The sequence below is a fragment of the Lissotriton helveticus genome, chromosome 6, assembly GCF_964261635.1.
Source record: "Lissotriton helveticus chromosome 6, aLisHel1.1, whole genome shotgun sequence".
Lineage (NCBI taxonomy): Eukaryota > Metazoa > Chordata > Amphibia > Caudata > Salamandridae > Lissotriton > Lissotriton helveticus.
The window spans coordinates 822,047,211-822,072,010 of record NC_136067.1 but is presented as its reverse complement, the minus strand read 5'-3'; the positions used below and the strand labels follow the sequence as shown (position 1 = coordinate 822,072,010).

The following is a 24,800-nucleotide window of genomic DNA, read 5'->3' as shown; positions in this document are numbered from 1 at the left end:
GTTCTTAGTTTCTCCTGAACATTTTTTAAACTTACTTCAACATTTAACATTGTCCCATTGTTTCCTGTCTGGAGCCTCTGGGTTTTCTTCTTTATGAAAGTGGTTGGTCATTAATCTCTGTTATTTATTCTATTGTGGTGTTTCGGTTTTAAAAAAAATATGATCTATTTAATTTGTAAAATAGCTCCCAATGTAGTAAGAGAATACTTTGATTTTAATGCTTAAAAGTCCCAATTGCATTTGTGTCAATGTTTCACAATACTGTTGAGCACGCTGCAACAGTATTGTGCGCCCTGCAAGCGCCAGGACGCCCCTTTGCTGGGGCAGCTGTGCGCGGTACAAATAAAAATAACATAACATAACATATGAGGTTTTTCTTTTCCGACCGTTCAATGGGGATTTTGTAAGCTGTCAGATTCTAGTTTTTTGCTGCTGATAGAGAGGTCTGTATTTTAAATGTTTCTGAGACTTGCTTGGAGTTTCGTTCAGAAATTTGTTTGTTTCAGGAATCACAAAATATCAGAGAAAAGGAAGAAATTCTGATATATCCCCTGGTGCACATTGTTTTAATTTTCATGTGCCCTCAATCTAAAAGATTTTTATTTTAAGCAATATTAATGTAGGGTTTATAAAGCACGATGTGCATGCATCTTTAAGGAACTGTAGATTATGGTATTATTACTAGCCCACCCATCATATTTTATTGTAGTGACATTGGAAGAAAGAGAAGCTCATTGGATACGTCAGGTTTTGAAACCCACAAGTTGCACACAGATCTTAACAGCAGTAGCTTTATACACTGATATATCCTACCAGATTCAGTAAATATCTCAGGGTCATTTTGGGCAACTTATATTCTAATGCTTAAAGTGTTTCTTTGATTCTGAGAATTAGTTTAAGGTTGTTTATTAAATGCATGGCAGGCATAGCTTTTAATCAAGGTTTTGATTTCTCAAACTGTTTCTCAGTGTATCCTGCATCACTACTATGTACCCTGGTTAGCGAAGTTGACTCTATACCACAGTTTGTCTTTTGATGAAAAATCAACTTTTTGTTCTTTTATGTCCATTATGGATATATTATTAATTCCCTTATCAATATCATATGTCGGAAATCTTTTTCAGTGTGTTTCCTGAGCACAAATCAGCATGCATTTAAATCACATCAGGAGCCTCCAGCTTCTCAAGAGCATACTGTTATGGTGCCATAAACACAACATGTTGAGGATGATACACTAGATACTGACTTGGGGGGGGGGGGAATGAACACCTTCATACTACCAGTTTGTATAATTTAGAATTGTCTAAGGGCATTGGTGGCTGCTCAGACCCTTGCAGTTGCAGGACATTGACCAAAACCTTGTGAGGTTTCTACCTGCCCTATACAGAGGGTATTCATGAGTACAGTATTTTAGTTTAGAATCTTCTACTTCTGCTCTTTATCATAGACTAATTCAACATAAGCAGACTTATGTATTTGAGATATTACATAAAGCTTGGATTTACCTTGTTTTAAGCTTATATTTTGAAATTCCTGGATGGTGACTATACAGCTTCTAAGGATTAATCCTTCTTGTGAGGGGCAACTTGCCCATCCATTCTTTGGTAAGGTAGAAGTTTCACCCCATCCTTGATCCTTCCTTGAAAAGGAATCTAAAGCCGGTGCTTTTCATGGTAAAAGGCCTAAAGAGTTACCACTTTGTCTTTACATGGAATTGGTTCCGATTGTGGGTATAGCTTTTGTTATCTACATAATCAGAACAATCTTGACAAGCTTTCTAGGTTCTCTCCTCTTTAAGCAGCTAAGGAATTCTCCTTTTGATTTTCTGAATGTGTGAAGGCTGCTTTTACTACTGCTTCAAATAACTAAAAACCTAAAGGACAGAACAACAAGATCGATGAATGCTGTCTCTTTCCTGACATTCAGAAAAATGTTTTAAAATTAACTCCTTGCCAAGAAACCTAATTTTGCAAACCAGACAAACATTTTCAAAAAAAGCAGGTCTTCAAATACGGTCTTGTCTGGATCTGCTACATCATCTTAATGTCAACAATCTGAAGATGTTTAGCTTCAAGATGACCTTTTACAAGCCAGCATTGCGAAATACCTTTAAGACAAATGAGAGATTTCACAGCAAAACAGTATAACTTGCATCCTTTTCTTCTGTTGCTCTATAGTCCTTTAACAAATCGGTTTTACTCACTGAAGGAGTGCATGTTCTTCTATTTTTATGAAAGAACATGCATTTCGGGTGAGGGTCAGAGTTCTGTCTTTTTCCCCAACATATAGTTCATGGTCCTTGGGGGTGCAACCATTTTCAGCAAAGGTGCTCACTGTTTTCTCCCAATCCTCCTTTATCTTCACTAAATGTCCAAACATCATGTGAAAAGGTGTTACTGGAGACTCATGCATGTCTTTCTAGCACAGTAGACGTCCGATCAATTCTAAACACCCACAGATTATGATTCTTCTTAGAGAATCCCCCAAGGGCAACTACTTAAAATAAATGGAAGGGGGCAGCAGACAGCCTTCCTCCCCAAGCCTTGTTAGGCCCTGGAGACTACATGCCCCAGGGCTGTTTTTTAAATTAAAGGGGGGGGGAGGGAGGAGAATAAGTGGTCCCCTGCCCTAGCCTTGTAAGGTCCTCGGGACCCCATCCCACCGGGCCGTTTATTTATATTAAAGGATAGGTGGCCCCCTTCCCAAGTCTTGTTAGGCCCGGATGACCTCCTCCTCTAGGACCCTTTTTTTTTTAAATTAAAGGGAGGGGGCCCACGCAGGTCCTCTCCCGAGTTTTGTTAGGGCCTGGGAACCCCATCCCCAAGGCTGTTTATTTAAATTAAAGGGGAGGGTGACTGCGTGGCCCCCCTCCATGAGCCTTGTAAGGCCCTGGAGATGATCCCCCAGGGCCACTATTTGAAGTAAACTGGAGGGGGCCATGGTCCCCGTTCCCAGCCTTTTCCTCACCCGAGGACCCCACCCCCAGGGCCTGCCATGTCAAATGTACTCCATATACTCGTTGGGGGCGAGGGGAGCCCCAAGGTCCCCGCGTCCCCAGCCGGCTCTGTGCATGCAGCGGGAGCCAGCATTGCTCCCACATGGAGTGAGCAGCTACTGATGCTGGATGAATATTTTGATCTGTTTCCCTGCCCAGAGCTGGTGAGTCCCTTCCCCATTTTAAGAACTTTCTCCCCCAGGGGTGGGCTCCCCGGGGCCTTTAGAGGTTTGGGGAGGGGGGCCACGCAACCCCCTTCCCGTATTGAATGCAGCCCAAGGGTGGACTGACTCCCACAGAAACGAGATGGCCCAAGGGATATGAAGCTCCCTGGGTGAATCAGAATGCTCTCTTTTTAAATTGATGCTCCCACAAGAGTCTCCTAAGCATCTCACGAACCCAACTGTCCAGCTATACAATGATTGTTTAACCTTAATTTCTCAAAGACTACAGAACAGATTTACACCAAATAACAAAAAGCACAATATGTGGACTAAGCTCTAGCTTCTTGCCAAAATTGATGCAATTAAGTTCAACCGTTTTTGCAGGAGCCTATCTGAAAGAAGTCTATGTAAAATGCATGGGGATTTTCCATTTTGAGACCCCCTTTTTTTCAGCCCCGGCTTGAGAATTACCACAATATTTTCCATGCACAAACTAGTCCAAAAATAGCACCTTTTTGGAAAGTTTCTGGATGATTTGTGAAACGGTTCCAAAGTTATTAGCAACACAAAAATGTTTTTCCTATGGAGCAGATGACCTAATTCTCACTTTTAAGTGGCGACCGCCATTAGGTAATATATATCATCCTGGGAAAACATCCAGACTCTCCTGAAAGTCTCCAAGCCACAAGTTGGAGCTGACCTGTTTCTACAAGACCATTTATTTCTCCTAGTGGACCCCGTAAGATCCCCTGAAACATTGGAAGAAGTACTGGGAAATCCACACTCATCTCTAATAGCATAGGGTACCATGCTTGAGTACTCCAAAATGGGGTGATCAGCACTACAGTCTTCCTCAATTTGGAAATCATCCCTGTCACTCTGCTGATCATAGCAAATGGAAGTAAAGCATAATATTGGCCTCCGGGTCTTAACATAAAATTCTGATTTCAAAGGATACAGTCATTTGCTAAGAAATTAAATATCCTAGAATTAGGTCAAACAGATGATCTCACCACAGAACAAACCTATATTTCCACTACGTTTTGATTTCCGCTTTCCTCGGGTAGTGTAAGATTGTTTGCTCAGTGGCTGCGCAGCTGACACTGCTGAATTTTCAAAAAGCATCATGAGTGAAAATTCCATTTGGAATGTGGAATCCATGCAGTCCTGAGATCTCTAGAGATATGCAATAATCAGGTGGTATTATCTGTGATATTTAGTCCATAAGGATACAATGATTTTAAATGGTACATTCCCAGCCTTTTCCTCACCCGAGGACCCCACCCCCAGGGCAGTTTTCCAGCAGTCTTTCCTTTCAGACATGTTCCACAGGGAAAGGTTTCAAATTTTATAGCAAATGGATAGCAAAGTTAAAATAATTGGCTACAGGCTGTTCAAGTGTCTTATTATTGCTGATTAGTAATTCATGAATCATGTACGGAAGTCATTCACTATTTGGCCTGTGTATTGTTTTTACAGCTTTGGCCCTGAATCACATAAATAATGCATGTTGAGTGACATGCAAAATGCTGTCTTGTGCCATAGGTTCTTCTTGTAACAGAACTTGTTACTGATGTTTGTAAAAGGTATTCCAAGGTGATGTACCTGTTAGAATCCCAGCAAGGAACCCCTGCATTTGTAACAGCTTGCTTGACTCTGCTCACACAATAAGAGATTGTAAATTGAAAGCTCTGTGAAAGTCAATGACTGGCAGTTTTGGAAAAATATTTTGTAATTTTTCATGTGGATAATAATGGAAGTTTTTGTTTACTTTGTTTTTTTAGTTGGGAGATGATGGATAATATGCAACTACAAATGTGATTCTGTCACATTTGTATCTGCTGTTGGTATTCTAAATAAGTGCTTCCATGGGTAACAGCAAGGACTTGCCAATGTATTGCTGTCTGATATGGAGAGGATAAAATGAAGCTAACTCGTGTAAATGTTCTGTACAGATGTCCTCATTGCTGCAGCTGCATCTTAGTCTGAGTGATTGACTGTAAATGAGGATGACTTTAATTGGTGTTGATGACAAGAAGTCCAGTTTAGATACAAATGAGCATCTCTAGGCTTGTGGTACAGGTTAGATTATATTTTCTGTTTGTAAATAGCACAGCCAGAAAAGGAGGATGGTGCTTCTGTTTAGCATTGTTGCCAGTGAATTTAAGAGTAGGATGGATACTGTTGGTTTAAGCTGTAAATTCTCTACTTCCTACATTTCATAACTTAAATATGTCATCAGTATATCTTAGCCATACCATGGATTTGATGCTAGAATAAGTAAGTAATATGTTCCTATAGTTTTCCCATGAATACATTTTCATAGGATGGAGCCATTCGATTGCCCCTGGAAGTCCCTTTTATCTGCAGACAGTGTGTACCATTGAAGGTAAAATTGTTGGATTTAAGTATAACTCTTGTAAAGTTGGTAAGCACTTTGGTTGATGGCCTTATTGCAGTTCTTAGATTAAGATCTGCAGGTAATGCCATACGATCTTTCTCAGGTGGTATCTTGGTGTATAATAATGTAATATCAGATGTAGCATGGAGAGTGTAATCATTAAATGTGTTGGTTTGTTTTAAATATCTAAAGGAAGTGACTGGTATGCATAACAAATAATGGAAGTTCCTAGAAAATAGACAGAGGTGCAGGTTAATTATAGTCTCTCAGTGGCTGTTTTTTTACCAGAGATGATGGGGCGGCCAGGATTGTTTATTTTGTGAATTTGGGGAAGCATATAAAATATCACAGGTCTTTGTTTAGGATGAAAAAGGACATCTGCAGTTTCATTAATGTGAATTAAGCTCTTGTACCTTACAACCATTTTCTTAATTTCTCTGTACAAGTCATCTGTTTTATCTGTTTCTAAAGGTTTTTAAGTGTAGGTATCCATTATTTGCCTTATTACCTCCTTAATTTAATCACTGACTTTCATTGGAACCACAGCACCACCTTTCTGTTTTATAATGACATCCATTCTCTGTTGAAGGTAGTGGAAAGCTTTACTTTTCTCTCTGGTAATGTTATCAAAAATCATTCTTGGTGTTGATTCATTGATGAGTTTGTTGATGGATAAAATGTACACATCAATAACAGGATTTCTACCACATTGATGAGTCCAGGATTTGGGATGGTGGAAATTCCTAAATGGATCTGGAAGATAGCTTAACAGATCAAAATCAGAATTACTGTTAAAGTAGTCTGCATCTTCACTCAAAGTTTTTAGGTCCCTCATCATGTTTGCAGTCTTTTGATCCTGGGGGACAGGACAGAATTAGAGGCCTTTGCTCAAGAGGTTTATTTGATCTCAGGATAGGAGCCCTACAATTGAGTAAATAACTGTGTATTTTTTGTCTTATAAACAGTCTGTTCTTTTTGTGCTGTTTACTCTTAAGACTTACACTGACAAGAGAATCTCCAAAAATAGAATGATAGAGTGATGAGGTGGAAGAGGAGGTATATTTTATATATATATATATATATATATATATATATATATATATATATATATATATATATATATATATATATATATATATATATATATATATATATATATATATATATATATATATATATATATATATATATATATATATATATATATATATATATATATATATACCATCGCAAGTTTGCCTGCAAGAAAGGAGCAGCCCACAAGCAAGGTAAGATTCAGCCTTTAATATCCTTGTTGGAAGCAGCAGTGAAATGGATGCAAATTTCAGCAACAGCATAGAAGTCCAGCCTGACACGTTTCGTATCTCTACTTCATCAGAGGCTCGGGCTAGTATTCAAAGGCAAACGATTTCTCTGGCAAATACCAAGATGCCATTTGATTGGTCACGCCCACTGAGGCGGAAGTTATATTGCTGTGTAGCTGCCAGAGAAATCGTTTGCCTGTGAATATATATATTGGCGGTCGCCAGTAGGTATATATAGTTAGGACCTAGTTACCATAGGAAATTCCGAACATTCTATTGGGAATAACTTTGGCGCCGATTGAGGGATCTGCCTGTAATTTTCCTTAAATTTGCCTCGCTGCGCTCCGCTCCTTCCCTGAAAGTTTCGAGGGGATTCGTCAAGCGGGGGCCGAGAAAAAAGGGGGGTCCCAAAACGTGTTTTCCCCATGTTAATTTCCATTGGGACATTCTGACAAGGCTACAGCTCGAACGGCTGAACGGAATTATGTTATGTTATATGGGTATTTATTACGCGCACGACTACTCTTGAGTATCCTGGTGCGGAGCATAACCACAGAGAAATCACAGAAGAAGCACAACATTAAGCTTGGTTGAAAAGGTGAGTTTTAAGCAGCTTTTTGAAGCAGCTAAGGTCTCTGGTGTCCCTGAGAGTGAATGGAAGGGCATTCCAGAGGGTAGCCATTTTAACCGAAAATGATTGACCGCCCAGTCTGGAGCGCCTAAAGCGCGGTATTACCAGCCGGCGTTGGGAAGCCGACCTGAGGTATCGACTGGGCACGTGAAACGTCACTCTTTTCTTGAGATACGCCAGGCCAGTATCATGTAGGGCTCGATGAGTGAGAACCAGAGCCTTAAATTGCACTCTTTGGGCCACCGGCAGCCAGTGGAGTGTGGCCAGTTGTGATCTTATGCTGATGCGTCTAGGGATGCCCAGCAGAAGTCTCGCCGCCGCATTTTGGATGAGCTGCAGCTTGTTTAACAGAAAGGAGGGGGAGCCTAGATAGAGAGCATTGGCGTAATCTAGGCGGGACAGTATCAGGGCTCTAGCGACCGTTTCTTTGGCCGGCTGGGGCAAGAGAGGGAAGAATCTGCCTAGGGATTTAAGGGTCCCAAAGCAGGCACCCGTCAGTCTTTGAATCTGCTCTGTGAATCGCAGATCTTCATTAAACCAAATGCCCAGGTTCTTACCAGGGCCCCCCTCAGAGAGGGGACGGGGGAAATCGAGAGGCCAAATCAATTCCGTAAATTGGTTTGGGAAGTGACCATAAAGTATAATTTCCGATTTGGCAAAATGGTAGGGACTGGTATGCAGCAGTGCCTTTTGTATGTTTGGTGAAAATCCCTCCAGTAGTTGTTGAGGAAAATTAAATTTGATCAAATTATATATCTATATGCGCTCATTGTACGCGCACCATATGCGTACCGTACGCGTACGTGCGCGTACCCTTACGTGCGCGAGCGAGTTTCTGATTGGCTGGCAGTCGACTGTCAACATTCCAAACTGTCCAAACCAGGAAGTGTTGGCCACCATCTTGTTTTTCAGGAGAACTGAGGCACAAGGGAGCCCAAAACAAGAGTGGAAAACACAAAAAGGGGGCAGGGTAGAGACCCCCCAACCCTCTAGCCCTTCTCAGGGGGTCCCAAAAGGACCCCCAAGGGCAAAAACAAAAAAATTAATCACGGGGTACGCGCACCGTACTTTTTTTGCACTTGGTGGTCCTTCTGGGACACCCTGAGAAGGGCTAGGGGGTCAGGGGATCTCAACTCTGCCCCCTTTTCGCGTTTTCCACTCTTGTTTTGGGCTCTCTTGTGGCTCACTTCTCCTGAGAAACAAGATGGCTGCTCAGGTGGTCCCAGAAGGATAATAACATATATAAACGTTATCCGCTAAAAGAATTAGCATTTACAAAACCTTTGAAATTTATTGAAAAAGAATATAGGTTTCACGCCTGATATAGTTAGGAATTAGCATTTAAAAAAACCTTGCAAATTAACTGAAAAAAACATAGGTTTCAGGCCTTATATAGTTAGGAATTAGCATTTTAAAAACCTTGCAAATTCACTTAAAAAGCCATAGGTTTCAGGCCTTATATAATTAGGAATTAGCATTTAAAAAAAACATTGAAATTGCTCCTATATAGTTAGTTGTACTAACTATATTTCCGCACCCGCAATCCACTGCTGATGATGTCACATATTACATCATTCATGACATGGTCAGTGACATCACTGATGACATCACTGATGACATCTCAAATGACATCACTGATGACATCACTGATGACATCTCAATTGACATCACTGATCACATCACTGATGATATAATTCATGTGATAATACGATGCACCTCCTCACACTCTAATATATCCTTTGATACACCGAGTGTTAAATACAGACTACCATTTTTGAAACCATTGACACACCAATACCAGTTACTACATACGCACTCACTGATTCTTAGGTCTACACACACATTCACTCATTCACCCATAGAATCACTCATACATACAGTCACTCATCAATACAACACTATCATATGCACTCATACACCTATACAGACACTCACACACTGCCACTCATCCATGGAGTTACTCACACACCAAGTCAGTCATGCAAAGAATCAATCACACTTCCATTTCCCCAACTCCTCAACTATACAGTTATACACACAACACCTTACTTATTCAAACATATACTAACACATACTTACTCTCTTATACAATCAGTGATACAAGTACACAATGATCCATACAGCCACTCGCACATTCACTGGCTCTCATGTATAGTCATTTATATATGCCAACTCTCACATGCACTGTTTTTTACATATGTACTTACTTGGACATGTAGCACTGAGATATCCATTCACTCACCAACACACCCATGCACACAGTCAACCGCCCATATAGCTGTTTCCACATGCACTCTTGAACTCATACACCTAGTGAATCAACTGCTCACACATCTATGCACAGAGTCACACACCTCCCAGCCACCCACACACACACTCCCATTCAAATACTTGGGCAACCAATCAATAACCCATATAGCTACTCATATAGCTACTGATCAACACATGCAGCAGCTTACACAACAACAGACATACTGATGCACACATTCAGACAGTTTAGTCACTAACCCATGCATTTAGTAAGACACATTTAATCACTCACTCATACAGTCAGTCATCCAGACACTTATACATCCACTCATTCTTAAATATGTAAAACATATTTAAACTTTACAGAAACACACAGTCACTGGATGATGTCATCAGTGATGTCATCAGTGATATCAAATGAGATGCCATCAGTGATGTCATCAGTGATGTCATCAGTGATGTCATCAGTGATGTCACTGACCATGTCATGAATGATGCAATATGTGACATCATCAGCAGTGGATTGCGGGTGCGTGAAATATAGTTAGTACAACTAACTATATAGGAGCAATTTCAATGGTTTTTTAAATGCTAATTCCTAACTATATAAGGCCTGAAACCTATGGTTTTTTAAGTGAATATATATATATATATGTATATATATATATATATATATATATGTATATATATATGTATATATATATGTATATATATGTATATATATATATATATATATCCTCCTAGATGCCCCAGATCTCGGAAAACGCCACTCCACCAGGGATGATTTTCACAAATCTTTTATTTTCTGCGCCACACAACACCGCCCCAACTGGTATGGATCCCGACGCGTTTCGGTGCCCCTGCACCTTAGTCATGGGAAGGGGAGATAGGTTAAATCCGGGTTTGGACGTCACACTTTTAACCCAATCAGTGTATGCTCTCCAATGAGCGGTATGCTGGGAAGTGAAGTCCTTGATTAAACCTTCCAATAGGTTCCGTGATTTTCACCCCCCATATATATTTATATATTTATATATATATATATATATATATATATATATATATATATATATATATATATATATATATATATATATATATATATATATATATATATATATATATATATATATATATATTTTTTTTACCACAACAGCTCCGTTCTCCAACAGACGTACTTGGACACCACAGGATTGCTCGTGCAAAAGTGATTTAATGGCAGGAAAAAACGCGTTTCGGCTTGATCACGTTTCAGCTCTGTGATACTTAGTGTTCATATTTATCCCATGTCTCCCATAAACAAAGGACTAACCCCCCATACGTGTGGCAAACAGACAGTGAACATGGCAGCCATTTTGTAAAGTCCAAAAGTACATGTTGTTACTGCTTTCCCCAGCACATTCAATGTTGCATAATATTCTGTAAAATTGTCTGGAGCTTTAAATCAATGTGTTTCTTAATACTTAAGCGCACTGAATACAGATCTAACTGAAATCCAAATACTCGCGATTTCAGTCTAGGTATTATGGTGTAGTGTAAACAACAATATCTATCGCTTTCAATTATACCTCCGTAGTTACTGATAGATTTAGCAACCCAAACACATTGTGTCAGCATCCTACTAATAAAGGTTTGAATGTTACTGTGTTAGCGGTCGGACTTCAAATACCATCATGCCCAAGTGGGCTGATTTAAAATATGCCGTAATGTTATCTTAACCTGCAAGCGCACAGTGACAAGCCAAGCCATGTAGCTATCGCCGTATCCCTCAAAAAGATGTCAGGCCAGCTGTCGGATAATGGCGCTCTGTCATGACTCCTTTGCGATCAGTCCTGGTGTCTGCTTTTCCAAATATGTGTGATTCTTTATACCTTTGTCTCCAATGATTCTCTATGGAGAGGCATCCTCTGTCCAAGTGCTCATATCTATAGGCTAAAGCACATGCAATTCTTCTTTCAAAGACGTATTCAGTCAGCAAGCCACTGTAACTAACATCTTTCCTTTCAAACGTTAACCATGTGAGGCCAGATGGCCTTGCAGTGCTAATCACTACATGTAACTCACAAGACAGCAGAAGGGAACATTTGTCTCTGCTGCATTTCTATTATGTTTGTTGACTTGACTAATGTTAAACTTCATCTTTCAGACTATTAGTCTCCAAGACCTAAGCCTCATACTTACACACTCTAAAGAGTTAAGAGTACTTTATGCTTGTATTCTGTTAGGCCTGACAAGTATGCCATATGCAGCTATTTCTAGGTAGTCCCTATTACACACCTGTTTCCTCACACGAAATAATAACCTAGTGTTAATGAGTTAAAATTGTCATATAAGGTTATTGTTAAATAATTCCTTGTATATTGTAACCCCTAAGAGCATGGGTTACCCTTATTTCCTGCATCTAAGGTGTACTACACATACTGCAGCTTTGTCTTTCTTTAAGTTAATAATGCTGTGTTCTTGGTTTCCTGTTCAGTGTACAGTGCTGAGTGTGTGTTTGATTGCAGAAATCATATGTAGCACCCTATCATTTGATTACATTCCAATCATTCATTATGGGAGCAGGTAAACTGAGAAGAGCTGTGCAAAAAAGTTAATGAACACTGTTTTCTTGGTGTGTGATTTCAAAATGATCATATCCATGCAGACCCAAACAAACATATTGCAATTATGTCAAAGAACAGTAACTTGGATGGTTTCAGTATTATCAAAGCTTATCTTACCCGAATGCTTCTTTATGTTTAGATGTATTTTATTGGTTTTCAATTCAAAAGAACAACAAACAAGTAAGGCATTTTCTGTGTGTGTTTCTGGAGTTACAGCAGTTAGATCAGCTAGAATAGATAACAGTCACCCAAAAAACAACAGAACTGCACCCCCCTCCTGGCCCACCCTTCCCCAAGCCTGAAGTGTGGCTAGTACATTCTTTTGGTCTCTTTTTATATTGGCGAATCCAGAGGAATTTATGCATCTTGTTGTGACTTATCGGCTGATGTTACAGGTTGCGGTTGGTCAGCTAATCGCCAGAGTCTCAGGTACTTAGGGCAGGTAAGTTCTGTAAATTCTGAGGTCAGCAGTTTCAGGAAAGGCTCCCAAAGGTCTTGGAAGGAAGCTCCAGGAATCATGAGCGTCAGAGATTTTCTACATCCCTAGTATCCCCCACATTCTGTGCAGCCACCCCAAGTGAGTAGGCATAGTCTTAGTGCCCCAATGGGAGAGAATGTTTTGCTGGGCTAGCGCCAACATCATTTGCCTACCTCTCCATGTTCTAAAAGAAATGTGAGCAGGTTAGGGAAGCCCAGCAGAGTGTAACTAGGAAAGCGGGGTATTTGGGTGTTGAAGTGGAGGTTGATGTCGTCCAAGATAGTTCCCCAGTAGTTTGTCAAGAGGGGGCATTCCCACAGCAAATGAGTCAGAGTTCCCAACGAGCCACATGCCCTCCCACAAAGAGGGCTACTTGGCGGATTACCTCTGTGTAATCGTGGAGGGGTTAAGTGCCAATATGTGGCTATTTTCGTAGCCGTCTCAAGGCTTGCTACATTGTGCGCTGAATGACGGGCTCTATGGTAGATATCCGTCCACTCCTTACCCGAAAGTGTTTTGCCCAGTTCCCTTTTCAATCTCATTTGCCTGGGGGATTTCCCTGGTCTGCGGTCTCTTGGCTTTACTCTGTGTCTCTGGATGCATTACCCAGTGCCTAACCTGTAGATATTGGTAGCTTTCTACCTCTGGGAGGTCGTGCGACTTGCGAAGATCCGTAAAGGGAATTGGACCTTCCGCGTCAAAGATGTGTCCTATTAAACGGAAACCTTCTTTCGTCCAGTGAGTAAACTCTGATGCGTCTAGCCCCGTAGTGAAGTCTGGATTATTTACTATTGGTGTTAATGAAGAAGGGAGAGTCGTTAGCCCTTGGGAAGTGGCGACTCTGTCCCAAGCTAACAGAGTGGGATGCGTCACCTTGGAGAGGTATAGATTCCGGGGTCTGGCAGCCTTAGCGAGAAAGGGAACTCCCCAGAGTGGTTGCTTAGCTAGAGCCCTATCCATGAACAGCCAATGTTTCTCAGACTCCGGCCTTGACCATTCCACCAGCGGCCGCAGCTGCACCACCCAGCAGTAGTCCTGCAAGTTAGGAATTCCCAGCCCCCCTTTCAGCCGGGTCACTATAGCTTAATTCATGGTGTATTCTAGGTCATTGGTCACGCCATATGAAGCGCTCCAAGTCTCTCTGCAATGAGTGTAACACCCCCTTTAAGGGAATCAGCGGAAGGGTCCGGAATATGTAGATTATCATAGGTAGTATTGTCATCATTATGGCTGCTATGCGACCTAACCATGACAGTGAGTAAGGCCTCCACTTACGCAGGCAGTCACGAACATGTCGCAGCAGCGCCGTGTAATTCGTCGAGTTAGTAGATTGTATATTAGCCGATAGCTGCAGCCCGAGATATTAGATTGAGTCTTATGCCCAGTGGAGGTGATGTTTCCGCTGGAGCATCTCCAAGGTATCGGAACCCAGGGATAAATTAAGGGCCTGTGACTTGTGAATATTGAATTTGAAGCCTGACACTTGAGCAAAGCGTTCCAACTCTGTCAGAAACGCCGGAGTGACTCTCTTGTCTTCTCCAATGTAGCCACAACATCGTCGGCGTACAGGCTTATTTTGTGCTCATCGCCTCCTAACTTTACCCCTGATATTGAGGGATCATCGCGCACTCTTTGGGCCATAGGTTCCATGTACAGGGCGAACAAGAGTGGCGAGAGTGGACAACTGTGTCTGGTTCCTTGTTGGATAGGGAATGGTTGCGAAATTATACCATTCACCCGTACTGAGGCGGAGGGTTTGTATAGCTTCCCAACACCCAATCAATAAAACCTTGCGGCAGGCAAAAGTGTTCCAGGGTGTCCTTGAGATAGGGCCAATACACCCTGTCAAATGTCTTCTTGACATCTACTGATAATATCATGCGCTCATCCGTAATTCGTTCAGATTTGTCTATCAAGTGCAGAAGGTGCTTAGTATTGTCAGAACACTGACGGCCCGGGACGAAAGCCAACTGTTCAGGATCTATCAGCCCTAGCAGGTGGGAGGAGAACCTTTGAACTAAGATACCAGTGAAGATTTTAAGGTCAACGTTTAAGAGGGAGATGGGACTGTGTGAGGCACATTGGCTTTTATCCTTCCGTGGCTTGAGTATTACCGTAACAAGTGCTTCTAACATCATGTGTGGTATGGGAGCAGATGAACCAATCGAGTTGACTACCCTCACCATTAGTGGAGCTAACGTGGAACAAAAGGTCTTATAAAAAAGGGTTGGGAAAACCATCCGCTCCTGGGGATTTTAGAGGTTTTAGTTTGGATATGGCGGAGATGACTTCCCCCTATCTAATTGGGCATTCTTTGGCTTGGCTAAAAACCAGCTTGGCAGTTCTCCCAGATTGTAAGTACTGGACCGGGGACTCCTCTGATAGTGTTTGTGCCTTGTAAAGAGATGCATAAAATTGTTGGAATGTGTCAGCTATACACGATCAGTGGTTTGCTCTCTCCCTTGCTGATTGATGACCATTGAGATATTGGAAGTCTCTTTCTCAGCCCTAAGTCTTTTAGCTAAACGTCTCCCACACCTGTCCCCTCCCACGTAGAAGGCATGGCGGAGCCGGAGGGTGGCATGTTCGGCCCTGTCAGTATCTAGGCCAGCTAGTTGAGTGCTGGCTGCTTTAAGTTGCTTCCAGTCCTTAGGAGCCCGAGTTCTCCGATGGATGCGATCCAGTTTCGTCACCGCACTCGTGAGTCGTTCCCTCTTCTCTCTTCAAAACTTATTGTTGAAGGCAGAGATAGCCAAAAAAAAAACGTACCACTGCCTTCAAGGCATCCCACTCTATAGCCACAGGGATTTTGGGAATGTCTTTGTCGGCCTGGTAGTCAGTTATAAGTCTAGTGATTCGCTGGGTCACCGTCAGGCTTTGCAGCAAAGTTTCCTGAAGGCGCCATACTCTGCTAGGTGGGACCTGACATGAATGAGATAAAGATATGCACACAGCGGCGAGATCGGATTGGGGACATAGAAAGATCTCCACCAGTTTCGTCTGTTGTGTCAATGAGGCCGTCGGGAGTGTATAATCTATCCTAGTGTATGTTTTGTGGAAGTGCGAGTAGAAGGTGTACTCCCTGGAGGTCGGATGGTGTGACCTCCAAACGTCTGTCAAGAGCTGTCTACCTTTCTTGGCGAGGGCCCCGGTCGGTCCGTGCCGCTGGCTGAATCTGTCTAAGTTGTTGTCAAAGGATAGGTTGAAATCCCCCTCAATAAAAAATGACCTGTCCTGGGAGCCTGATAGACCCTGTAACACCTCTTGAATAATATGGAATGATGACTGACGGGTGAGGAGCTCGCAAAGGGAGCTCCTCCGCTTGGGATCGTCATTTTAGACTTTTATCCCTGTTAGCACCATCAGCTCTGCCCTGGAACCGCGACACCTCTCCAACTAATACAGAGGAACATAATCAGTAACTTTCATCTCTCTTACCTGCTTCAAACCGCTACCTGGACGGAGGGAGCCGGTAACTGGAACTGCACTGACCAGGATCCTCCATCTTGGACGCCAGATGATCTGAGGGTCATAGATCTCGTGTCTGCCCGCAGATGACTGGACTCGGGATGCATATGCCTGCAACTTGGACTAGGAGCTTAAGTCCGTGACAAAATGGCACAGACCTCCCATCCTGTGCACCGGACGGAATGAGGGAAGCGAGTTCTCCGTCACGCCGATTCCCATTTCTGCCTCGATCCTAGGGTCACTGTGAGATTGACCAGGATCCACCATCTTGTTTACCAGCCTGAATTTGGCTGGAAGTCTGCAGCTGTTGGGATCTTGCAGCCCACATGTAGTCAAGAGTGTCTCCATCTGATGCCGGCCCTAGAAACAAGATGGCGGCCGCCCACCACCGGAGCCTGGTCCTGATCAGCAGAGCCCACGACTGATGGCGAGGCTTCCGCAACACAATTTACAGGTTGAAAGACTCCCCCTGAGGAGCGGTCAGGTAGTGGACCAACCGTCGGCACCTACGGAGCAAGTCGCAATGCCTACGGGAAAGAGCGGAGCCGGACTGGTATCTTCAAACAGCATCTATAGCCCAAGGATTCAGACCCACACTGGCTGACGGCGCTGTAGTGAGGAGCCATCTTCTCGCCTGAGATCAGTGGGCAAGGGGCACTGGTGATGCGGCACAACCTGGATTCTGGCGCAATTGATCGCTCACAGACGCCTGACTCCAAAATGGCACCCGCTGGACCTCGCGGCTGATTCTAAGAGAGTGGAATGTTGCCGCCCACCACCGGAGCACTCTGATAACCATGAGGAGGTAGGCTGCTGTACCCAGAGACGTTCTCTGCCCCCAGAGAGGGGCTGCCGCATCCCTACATGCACCCATATGCTGCTTCAACTCTGAACTATGCCTGGCCTTAAAATGGCGACCCGCGCTGGACCTACACACTGGCAATCTCCCCCACCCAGAAGCAATCGGTGCAGATAGCATCTGATTCAGTGGGGATCGGAGGGAGAAAGGCATCGGCCGCCCCCAGTTGCAAGTAAGATGCAATATAAGCAGTAAGAAGGCTGCTGGAGGCACGTTAGTACAAAATGTAAATTATATGAATGGGTTAAACACTGTTAGTTCTGAACATCATCCTCTGCACCCAAGAACTTAATATGAATAACATCTGAATTGGCAGATGTGCAGCGTACTATAAACTTCTGTGAATCGTGAAAAATAATTTGAATTCCAAACTGTGTGCTTCATGTCCAGGATGGCAAAGCTTCTGGAATGGCCTGTGCTAGGTTTTTTACCTTAGAGATGGGGCACACTCATGGCCACAGAGAGAAAACAGTCTGTCCCCCTAACTGATTCTGTCTGTTCCCATTTATTACTCTTTCTTTCTTTGTCTACTTCCTTTGCTCCTATCCCCTCTCACCTGAATCTCTCCCCTTGGCTACTACACCGGCTAGCCCCCTGTCCTTCTGTGCCCTTTGAATAAGCACTCCTTCTCCCATTTGAGAACCTGCTGAGAGAGTCCACAGCGCCAAGGGAGCCACTCACAGTAGAGGTATGGTATGGCACCCCTTGCCAAAGCTTTCCCTCACCCCTTTTTGGGGAAGGATCCAGTATGTAGGCTTTGGAGTCTCAAGAGACCCTTCTGAGAGAGTCCACTGCGTATAGGGAGCCTCTCGCAACAGAGATGGGGAAATGATCCCCCTGGGATCACAGCTTACTGGACTTTGGACGCAGCTTTGACTCAGCTACCGGTTTGTGTCCCCGTCACCCTCCCCCTCCTCTTCCCATGCTGTGTCTTTCACCCTCCCCTCCTCTTTACCTCCTACATTCTCTGTCTTCTTCCCCTGCTCCTACCCCCTCCCCTGAATATCTCCCCTTGCCTGCTTTTTCCCTTACGTATATGTCCTTTTTGTTTTGCCTCAACCTTACATGTAACTATGTAAATGTAAATGTGTTGTATTTGTAAAGCGCACGGCTGCCCACGCGACGGGGCGTCCCGGCGCTGCACTCATACCGCTGTGGAACCCTTCCTGGCTCTTTCATGTGAAATGTCCACTCCTGGGCACCCCCAAGGTGAACAAGAAAGGGGGGAACCTCTATTCTGACCTATATTTCTTTACACAATAGCATTAAAGTTTCATCAAAATTACATGCAAGATGCTACAAGAAACATGAAGTCATTCACTTAGACTTAGTATTTGTGTTTTATTTCTTTCATTTATTTTCTATCATTTTCATAACAATTTTGTTTTTCTCATTTTCTAGTGATTATTTTATCAAAATGACAATACAGTGACATGGTAACATATGTACAAATCAATTTAAAATGCAAGGTGAAATCATGTCTTTGCAGGAACCCCCTAAACAATACATATAAGAATGCTCTCAATCATACACACATTCATACTAACTCAGTCTTTCATACTGATTGTCCTGGCATTGCTAACACAACTGACAACAGTGAAAACAAAAAAAGTGAAAAACAAGTAATGTGTCCTCTAGTGGACTCCTCCAGATGTAACTACAACCCGTCGTTTTATATCTTCTTTTTTATTGTAAGGGTTAATAGTCTTTTGTGATTTTTTCTTTTTTTCTTCCTTCGGGGTTTGATTTAATTTTGTGTGAGGGTCTCTGGTGCGTACGGGGTGCGTACGGCCTACGTACGTTTCGGTGATGTCAATACTTTGTTTCACCTTCCTCAGGGCCAACATGAAACTGGACAATAGACAGGTGCATACATACTATTAAAACCAGGGGGTTCTCGTTATCTGTAATAAGAGCATATGTTCCATAATTAGTTTCTGAGCATCTATGTATCAACACAATGTTTCAGTGTTTAAATGAGCTTAACATGCCATGGGCTGACCTGTGCCAGAATCAAAAGAAGTCGGATGAGAAAGGTGCACTTGAGCATCTTAGTACCTTAAATCCCAGAAAAAGAGAAAGGCTTGTGAAAGTATAGAAAAGCCCTATAGATCCAAAGGGTCTTTTAAAGAATTAATAAGATGATTGATATCCATGCGTTCTTGCTAGTGTGTGTAAACATGCATAACATGCGGGATGTTCTGATATGTGCCATATTATAAGTGAGTTTAGGCGAATTACATCTACCTGTGTCTTTGGCGACACTTTCTAGACACTATTAGCGATATTGTGCTGCTAGGCGCTTGTTTTCTGATTCTGCGAGCAGATATTAGATCCTGTAGATGGGGTGCAAATGAAACCTAATGAGTTATACTAGAGATTATGAGATAATTTGGAAATAAAACTATACTCGAATAAATTATTACCTAAAAACTGTTGGTCCACATTGTACATCTGTGTGTTTAATGTTTTGCTATGGCACTTTCTGTGGCTCCAACCGGTTTGATCGGTACTACTTTGTAGATCTGAAACGAAAAAGGGGGTCCAGGATCTATCTCAGGTAAAAAATTGTGTCCATTGTTTTAAAATACCGAAAAGGCTAGGTAAATGAAAGCCTGTGCGTTCACCTCTGAGGGTATTAAATCCCATATGGTGAAGATCACAGAGGGAGATGGAGATGGTGTTGTTGTATATCTCACTCTAATGATACACAACAACTGGATGCTTTTATTTAAGGTGAACCCAGGCATCCAAGCGCTGCTGGGGCCGTTGTGGAGATTAAGCAAGCTATTGCCCAGAGTCACAGAGTGGGACCCATGATTTGACTAGGCACCGAGGCGAGAATTATCAGGTCCGGGGAGATTGAGTCCAAGAGCCGCAGAGGCGGGAATTGAACCCTGGTCCCGGGCCAGACCTCTGCATCAGGGTCTGCCACTCTAACCATTGAGCCACGCTTCTCCACTATGTTTGCCAAGCTCTAATAACTGTGTAACCTTTGTAACGATGTAACCCGCAACTATGGTCTGATACTCATGTAAAGCGCTCCGATACCTCCGGGTCTTGCCAGCACTATATAAAACCTTTAAAATAAAATAAATAAATAAATCCCTCCTGACCGTCATTTGGGGCATAAACCGTGGTTATGGTGAAGGAGCACAGCCCTACCGTGAATGTATATGCTAGAAGTCGCCCTTTAATCTCGGCCTGCTTGGGGCCTATTTTGCCCGGGAATTTGGTTGAGACAAGAATGGCCACTCCTGCTGTCTTGGAGGAATGGGATGAAAACACTTGATGGGGAAAAGCTCTGGCCTGCAATCTATGGAAGTCTTTACTCAGTAGATGTGTTTCTTGGAGGAGACGTATGTTGGCAGCCGTATTTTCCAAAAACGACAGGGCTGCCCGCCTTTTGATTGGGCTGTTAAGGCCGTTTACATTGAGCGAGATTACTATAAGAGAGGCAGCCATCAGATAGATTGCCAAATGGTCTAAGAACTCCTGCAAGGCAGAGGCCCAGCTAGACCCGGCGACTATTGTGTACATTCTGACCCTGAGGGTCCAATATTCCCCCACTGCTGGATTTCCAATAATGCTTACACTATTAGGAGGAGGAGAGACCCCTGTTAACCCAAAAACATTAGCAAGAAAAATAAAACTAAACTGGAACTTACAGAGTGTTTGCTAGTCCTGGGTTGAAGCCCCCATGGAGAGGTGTAAGATGTCACCAGGACCCAAAAACACCACCCCCGCCCCACCCGGGCCCCTGGTTGTAGTGGCCAGGAGATTCCCCTTCTGGCGCCCTCTTCCTCCATTACAGCATTTGGATCCAGGATTCAATCTGCAGCCTCAGAGTCTCCCTCCCAAGTCGCAATGAGTGCCTGTTGTTCTTTGGCCATCGTCTCCAGATCCAGTCACAGGCGTAATGGGTATCTCCAGATTCTCTTCCACTCAAGAGGAAGTCTTTAGATTCGTCATGGGCTGAGTCCCCCACCACACCGTCGGGCAAACCAAGCAGCTTTAGGGCTTCCTGCAGGGAGCGGATTTGGTGCAGCTTGCCTTCCCACTTGAAGATTATCCGGAAGGGATGACCCCAGGAGTAAGGGATTTCTTTGGCACGCAGGAGGGGCCTGGCAGAGCGGAAGTCTATAGGGAGTTTGTCCCGGGCCTCTTGGAGGATTTGCTCTTTTAGTTAAAAATCGTGGACACAAGTGAGAATGTCCGGTGGAAGGGCCGCGATGGTCTCTTAAGGCCCACGCGATGGGTCCTATCTAGCTTAATTTGTTGGTCCGAAGGGGCACCCAGTATAAAGTGGAAGAGCCCAGCCACGTATGCCTTGATGTCCTGCCCTTCTTCCCCATGGGGACCACTCAAATTCTTATATTGTTCTGATGAGAGCGGTTCTCTACATGGGCTTGAAGATCCAGTTGCTGGTCTTGAAGGCAGAGTACCTCCTGCTGGAGCTGTACAATCTCTTCGTCCCTCGTTGTGGCCTGCGTCTCTAAGGTGTCGACCCTTTCGCCCACTGAGTCCATATCTCCTCTCATGTCTTGTAGATCCATGGTAATCTCCTTTTTCATGGAGTGGAATTCTCCCTTCAGCGAGGCGAAAAGAGTTTCCAGGAAGGAACGGGTATCCGGACCCTCTGCGTCTCCCTGCTCCTTCTCAGCGTCACCACCACTCGACGCCAGCGCTGCCTCAGTCCCAGTGGTGCCAGATTTAAGGAGAAGGTCCTTTACTGAGCGTTCCTTCTTTGCCTTGTTTGACACCACTTTGAGATGACCCCTTGTTACAGTGTCCTTGTGAATTGACCTTGGTGGAGGGTCTTCCCAAGTCACTCAACCGCTCCCAAAGGAATCCCTGAACCACGACCAACCGCTTCCTGCATAGACCGAGGCAATGACTCTATTTCACTGGCGCATTCCCCCGGTCACCCGTCTGCAGGCCCCTGTGTGGGGGAGTGGGGCTACTTCACGTTCTGGAGCTCTGATTTCCACTGGAAGAGGGTAAACAGGCACCCCGTCTCTCCATAATAGGGTCAGGTGCCTGGCCTGAAAACACTCATAAGTGCTCCGAGGGATCAGGGAGGCCCGAGGCCACAATGCCAGCTGCTGCTGTGGGATCCCTTCCCTCTACTTCCCCCGTACCAGTCTCTTGGGAGGTAGGAAGTGCGCAGTGAAGAAGCTCTATGTACCGCAGCGTTAGTCTCTTCACCTCTGTGCCAGCGCTCTCTTACCCCTGCTCGGGATAGATGGGTGCTCAGCTCCCTTGCCTGCCTCGGCGCCGGTTAGGCCCAATCTTCAACTACCCCACGCAGCCCGGGGCGCCACTCTCTGTAAACGATTGGGAGTGCGGGGCATTGAATGTGGGGGCCCCTTCACCTTTGATGGTAGTTGGTGTGGTATCCTGCTACTCACATGGGACTCCTGCCTTCCAGCCAACAGATCCAATGGCCTCCGGTAGCCGTCCCATCTCCCAGTGTCCTTATGCCGGCTCGAGTGTGAGGAGCTCAAGAGCTAGGCCCTCTCTGTGCGCAGTGGAGAACCGCTATCCGGCTCAGCTTACTAGGTCATCTCTCACTCCAGGCGGGACCCGGCCTGTCTACTCCACCATCTCGGCCACGTACCTCAATGATGCCGCCTCCACAGGGGGCCCGCCACTTACCAGCAGCGCGATCGTATCCCTCGGCGCTACGCTGCCCAGTTCTTTACTTTCTGTTCTCCGTTACAGGACGCCAGCCCCGGGCCTCCGTCTCCTTCCTCCGTCCGCCTTGGGCTCGACTGTGCCCCGGATCCCCTGTGACACTCCTCTCTGGCCGCCAGCTAGGGTGACCAACTGGCATTGGTGCAAATTCAGGACAGTGAGTGTAAAAATTCAGGACAAAGGGTCAAAATTCAGGACATAAATTCAGGACAGGAGGTCAAAATTCAGGACAAAACTTCAGGACAATTGAATACGTTTTAGAGACGCATCATAGGTTGCGCAATAGTATATAAGTAAGCCCAGCCATATCCGAACATATTCAACCAGTTGCAAACCTATCCATCATATAATCTACCATCTATCATTTCACTCATCCATCCTTTCATCATCCATCCACCCTTTCACCCTATGCATCTGTACACTCATCCATCCACTCTTCTACCCATCCATCCATCCATTCATCCAGCCATTTACCCTTTCACCCATCCAGCCATTCTTTCACTTACTCATCCATTCACCCAGTCACTCATTCTTCCACCCATCCACCCTTTCAGTCATCCATCCATCCTCCCTTTCTCTCTCCATCGACCCTTACACTTAGCAATCCTTCCTTCCATCCATCCACCCACCCATCCATCTACTCATCCACTCATGAACCCATCCATTGACACTATCACTCATCCATCCTTTCTCTCATCCATTTATCCTTTCACTCATCTATTCATCCTTTTGTCCATCTACCCTCCCTTTCACTCACTCATCCATCCTTACATCCACCCTTTCACTCATCCGTCCATCCATTCACCCTTGCACTTATCAATTCATCAATCCATCCATCATTTCACTCATCCATCCACTCATCATCCACCTTTTCACTCATCCATCCTTTCACTCATCCATCCACCCTTTTACCCATCCAGCTACCCTTCCACTCATACATCCAGCTATTTACCTTTTCGCTGCCCCTCAATCTCAGTTACCTTCAAGCACCTCTTAACAGCTCATCAAGGGCTGAAGGTGTGAGGGTTGCCATCCCTCTGTGCCTCTTCAATGCTGCGGGGTATCTGAGCTTTGGAACAGCATCGGAGTCAAGAAGGGAGGTGGGTGGAAGCTGTGCCGGCGTTAGGGTGGTGCGACCGGTGACCGGTTAAAATTACGACCAAATGGCGTCCGTTAAAGAATCCTTCACGAACAACGGACAGACGGCCGAAATTACGGACTGTCCGTGAAATTTACGGACACTTGGTCACCCTACCGCCAGCGTGGAAGGATCGTCCGGCCCCCAGAGATCGAACGCTACTTCACGTATTCAGAAAGGCGCTTCTGGGCTGACTCAGGCTCCGATGGGTTGGGAGACATTTGTGGGAGAAGCAGGGCGACCTCTGCCCATGTCCCTGGACCTCTGTCTGCAGCTTTGTTAATGGGGCCCAGGTGGCTGACCGGAGCAGAGAGCAGGCATGTCCTATTTGGCCGCCGTCTTGGTCACACCCCCGAATGCTTCTTTAACTTATGAATGGTTACTTTTTCTTCTCTGAAGTTTACCTGAAGTGTCTTTAGACTCCTCAGCATGAAGCAAAGCACGGCAGTTCTAAGCAAACATACAGACCCAAATATGAATATTCAGAGCCTTTTTTTGTTTTCACTACTCATGATACTGGGTGCCTACTCCTTTGTCCAGGGTTACAGAATAAGCATAGGGGAGTGGGGTTACTTTGCTAATGCATGCAAACAAGCATGCTCAAATGCTATTTGCATGCTTTAGTACATTAAACCAGACCTGTTGACTTTGCCAGTGTTAAATGTCACAAGACTAAGTAGCATAAGACTGCGGCCCGTCACTAGATTTCTACATATGTGTGCAGTATCAGAGAATGTTGCTATGCATCCCAACAGTGAGCACTAAATGCCTGGATAGCCACTTGCTGTTAGTAGGTCCTCTAAGAGTGA

The 24,800-nt window shown here is 44.3% G+C and overlaps 1 protein-coding gene across 3 annotated transcripts in view; it reads left to right on the top strand.

Moving 5' to 3' along the window:
* Positions 1-24,800, top strand: part of ARMC2 (armadillo repeat containing 2) — a 397,692-nt gene that overhangs the window by 118,495 nt on the left and 254,397 nt on the right. The window lies entirely within an intron of this gene.